This window comes from Lipotes vexillifer, unplaced genomic scaffold (assembly GCF_000442215.2).
Source record: "Lipotes vexillifer unplaced genomic scaffold, Lipotes_vexillifer_v1.1 scaffold111, whole genome shotgun sequence".
NCBI classification, from domain to species: Eukaryota; Metazoa; Chordata; class Mammalia; order Artiodactyla; family Lipotidae; genus Lipotes; species Lipotes vexillifer.
Genome location: NW_006778270.1, coordinates 1,767,207 through 1,772,259, shown reverse-complemented (window position 1 = coordinate 1,772,259; position 5,053 = coordinate 1,767,207).

The following is a 5,053-nucleotide window of genomic DNA, read 5'->3' as shown; positions in this document are numbered from 1 at the left end:
ATACTCTTCCTAAAGCATAGCTTTGATTGTATCAGTTGCCTATTAGAAAATCTTTACTTCCAATAGGCTTCTCACTGCATATAAAATAAATTCCAAATTTCTGAATATATCACCCTCCTTGACCTGCTCCAAATTGCTTTTTTTATTATTGAAGTAGAGTTGATTTACAATATTATATTATTTTCAGGTGTACAACATGGTGATTCAATATTTTTATGGATTGCATTCTACTTCAAGTTATTATAAAATAATGGCTATATTTCCTTGTGCTGTAGAATATCTCCTTGTTGCTTATTTATTTTACGCATAGTAGTTTGTATCTCTTAATCCCAGACCCCATCTTACCCCTCTCCCTTTCCCTCTCCCCACTGGCAAGTATATCCCCACTGTTCTCTATATCTGTGAGTCTATTTCTATTTTGTTATATACATTTGTTTGGCTTTTTTAGATTTCACATATAATTGGCACATAGAGTTTGTCTTTCTCTGACTTATTTCAATAAACATAATACCTCTAAGTCTATCCACAGGGTTGCAAATGGCAGAATTTCATTCTTTATATCGCTGAGTAATATTCCATTGCATATATCTAGCACATCTTCTTTATCCATTCATCGGTTGATGGAACTTAGGTTGCTTGTATATCTTGGCTATTGTGAATAATGCTTCTATAAACATTGGGGTGCATGTATCTTTTTGAATTAGTGTTTTCATTTTCTTTGGGTATATACCCAGCAGTGGTAGTTTTATTTTAGTTTTTTGAGGAAACTCCAGACTGTTTTTCATAGTGGCTGTACCAATTTACATTTCCACAGTGTGCTAGGGTTCTCTTTTCTCCAAATCCTTGCCAACATTTGTTATTTATAGACTTCTTGGTGACAGTCATTTTGACAGGTGTGAGGTGATATCTCATTATGGTTTTGATTTGCATTTCTCTGATGATTAGCTATGTTGAACATTTTTTATGTGCCTGTTGGCCATATGTATATCTTCTGTGGAAAAATGTCTATTCAAGTCTGTCCATCTTTTAATTGAGTTGTTTGTTATTTTGATATTGAGTTGTATGAGCTGTTTGTATATTTTGGAAATTAACCCATTATTGGTCATATAATTTGCAAATATTTTCTCCCATTCAGTAGGTTGTCTTTTTGTTTTCTGGGTGGTTTCCTTTGCTGTGCAAAAGCTATAAAGTTTAATTAAGTTTCATTTGTTTACTTCTTCTTTTGCCTTAGGAGACAGATCAAAAAAAATATTGCTATAATTTATGTCAAAGAGTGTTCTGCCTACATTCTATTCTAGGAGTTTTATGGTTTCCAGCATTACATTTAGGTCTTTAATCCATTTGGAGTATATTTTTATACATGATGTGAGAAAATGTGCCAATTTCATTCTTTTACATGTAGCTGTCCACTTTTCCAGAACCACTTATTGAAAAGACTATCTTTTCTCCATTTCATAATCTTGCCTCTTGTTGTAGATTAATTGACCATAAGTGTGTGGGTTTATTTCTGGGATCTCTACTCTGTTGCATTGACCTATGTGTCTGTTTTTGTGCCAGTACCATACTGTTTTGTTAACTGTAGCTTTGAAGTATAATTTGAAGTTGGGGAATGTGATACCTCCAGCTTTGTTGTTTTTTTCCTCTGTTTTCCTCAAGATTGCTTTGGCAATTCAAGGTCTTTTGTGATTCCATATAAATGTTAGGGTTGTTTGTTCTAGTTCTGTGAAAAATGTCATGGGTATTTTGATAGGAGTTTCATTAAATCTGTAGATTGCTTTGGGTAGTATGGACATTTTAAGAATATTAATTCTTTGAATCCAAGATCATGGGATATCTTCCCATTTCTTTATATTATCTCCGATTTCCTTCATCAGTGTTTTACAGTTTTCAGAGTATAGGTCTTTCGCCTCCTTGGTTAAGTTTATTCCTAAGCATTTCATTCTTTTTGACACATTTTAAAAATAGGACTGTTTTCTTAATTTCTCTTTATGATAGTTTATTATTAGTATACAGAAAAGCAACAGATTTCTGTATATTAATTGTGTATTCTGAAACTTTACTGAATTCATTTATTAGCTCTAATAGATTTTTAGTGGAGACTTTAGGGTTTTCTACATATGGCATCATGCCATCTGCAGATATTGACCATTTTACTTCTTTCCTTCCAGTTTGGGTGACTTTTATTTCTTTTCCTTTTCTGATTGCCGTGGCTAGGACTTCCAATACTATGTTAAATACAAGTGGCAAAAGTGGACACCCTTGTCTTGTTCCTGAATTTAGAGGAAAGGTTTTTAACTTTTCACCATAGAGTATGATGTTAGATGTGGGTTTGTCATGTATTGCCTTTATTATGTTGAGATATGTTTCCTTTATAACAACTTTAATGAGACTTTTTATCATGAAGGGATGTTGAGTTTTGTCAAATGCTTCTTTTGCATCTATTGAGATGATCATGTGATTGTTATCTTTCCTTTTGTTAATGTGGTGTATCACATTGATTAATTTGCAAAGATTGAAACATCCTTGAATCCATGGAATAAATCCTACATGATCATGATGTATGATCTTTTTTATATATTGTTGAATTTGGTTTGCTGATATTTTGTTAAGGATTTTTGCATGTGTATTCATAAGGTATATTGGACTGTAATTTTCTTTCTTTGTATGGTCATTGTCTGGTTTTGGTATCAAGGTAATGGTGGCCTCATAGAATGAATGTAGAAGTGTTATATCCTACTCAATTTTTGGAGTACTTTGAGGAGGATGAGTAAGAGCTCTTCTTTGTATGTTTGGCAGGATTCCCCTGTGAAGCTGTCTGGTCTTGGACTTCTGTTTGCTGGGTGTTTTCTTTTCCTTTTTTTTAAATTACAAATTCAGTTTCATTACTAGTGATTCAGTGTCATAAGTTTGTATGTTTCTAAAACAACCATTTTTTCTAGGTTGTCCAATTTGTTGGCATATAACTATTTGTAGTATTCTTATAATTTTTCATATCTCTGTGGCAGTGGTTGTTATTTCTCCTCTTTCATTTCTTATTTTGTTTATTTTGGTCCTCTGTATTTTTTCTTGATGAGTCTGGCTAAAGACTTATCAATTTTGTTTATCTTTTCAAAAAACCACCTCTTGGTTTCATTGATCTTTTCTATTGTTTTATTCTTTTATTATTTTGGTCTGTATTTTATTTCCTCTCTGATCCTTATTATTTCCTTCTTTCTGCTGACTGAACTTTGTTTTCATTTCTTTAAATCCTTTAGATGGTAGGTAATGTTGCTTATTTGAGTTTTTTTTGTTTCTAGAAGTAGGCCTATATCACTATAAACTTTCCTCTTAGAACTACTTTTCCTGCACCCCATAGATTTTGGAAAATTGTGTTTCTATTTTCATTTGTCTCTAGGTATTTTTTGATTTCCTATTAGATTTCTTCATTGACCCATTGTTTTCTTTTAGTTTTTTGTTTTTTTTTTGTGGTACGTGGGCCTCTCACTGTTGTGGCCTCTCCTGTTGCGGAGCACAGGCTCTGGACGTGCAGGCCCAGCAGCCATGGCTCACAGGCCCAGCCGCTCCGCGGCATGTGGGATCTTCCCGGACTGGGGCATGAACCCATTTCCCCTGCATCGGCAGGTGGACCCTCAACCACTGCACCACCAGGGAAGCCCATCCTGTTAAATTTTTGCTACTTGTTTTGTGACCTAGCATGTGAAGTATCCTAGAGAACATTCTATGTGCACTTGAAAAGAATGTGTATTCTTCTGTTTTTGGCCGGAATACCCTGGAGATATCTGTTAAGTCCAGCTGGTCTACAACCACTGTTTCCTTGTTGTTTTTCTGTCTGGATGATCTGTTCATCGATGTAAGTGAGGTGTTAAAGTCCCCTACTCTCATTATATTATTGTCAATTTATCCCTTTATGTCTGTTAATATTTGCTTTATATATTTAGGTGCTCCTGTATCAGGTACATATATGTTAATGAGTGTTATATCCTTTTTATATATTGATCCCTTTATCATTACATAATGCCCTTCTTGTCTTTTTTTTTACACCTTGTTTTAAAGTCTATTTTGTCTAATATGAGTATTGCTACCCCTGCTTTGTTGTCACTTCCATTTGCATGAAATATTTTTTCTATTCCTTCACTTTCAGTCTTTGTGTGTCTTTAACTTTGAAGTGAGTCTCTTGTAAACAGCATATAGATGGATCTTTTTAAAAATCAAATGAGTCACTCTACATCTTTTTTTGTTTGTTTTTTTGCAGTATGCAGGCCTCTCACTGTTGTGGCCTCTCCCGTTGCAGAGCACAGGCTCCAGATGCGCAGGCTCAGTGGCCATGGCTCACGGCCCTAGCCGCTCCATGGCATGTGGGATCATCCCATACCGGGGCACAAACCCATGTCCCCTGCATCGGCAGGCAGACTCTCAACCACTGCACCACCAGGGAAGCCCTCTACCTCCTTTTTTCATGCCAGACTTTTCTCATTATCCATGTACCTGAGACTAGTAGAACCTAGCACTGCCCCCTCCCTATATTCAATCACTTCCATTTTATAACTGTTGACAGTCACAAAATTATGTAATTAACTTTGTTGTAAAGCTTTTCTAGAGCAAGAATAAATAGATTTGAGGGAGGGCAAAGGAATTTTGCTTATATATAAAATTTTGTAATTCTAGGACAGGAACTTTTCTGTAAATATTTTTAAAAATTGAGATATAACATAGAGCTACCCACATGGTGTATAGCTCCATGGATTTTCATAAAGTAAATATCCATGCAACCACCACTTCAATCAAGTTGTAGATAATTGCCAACAGCCCAGAATCCTCCTTTGTTTTGGGCAGGGATTTTTTGACAGATATTATGATTCAGAGTTCTTCTTTGCTTATGGCTATGTTCTGGATGGTTGCATTTCTGAATAAGTTAATATTATTCACTCATTTTAATAGTCTTATTTTTCAGTTTTACTGTATACCTCTGAGGTATGCAGACAGTGGAACAATGACTTAGACTTCTCTTGATTCTGGTAAGTATACTGCACCCAGTAGGGGTTGGGGGAAGAGC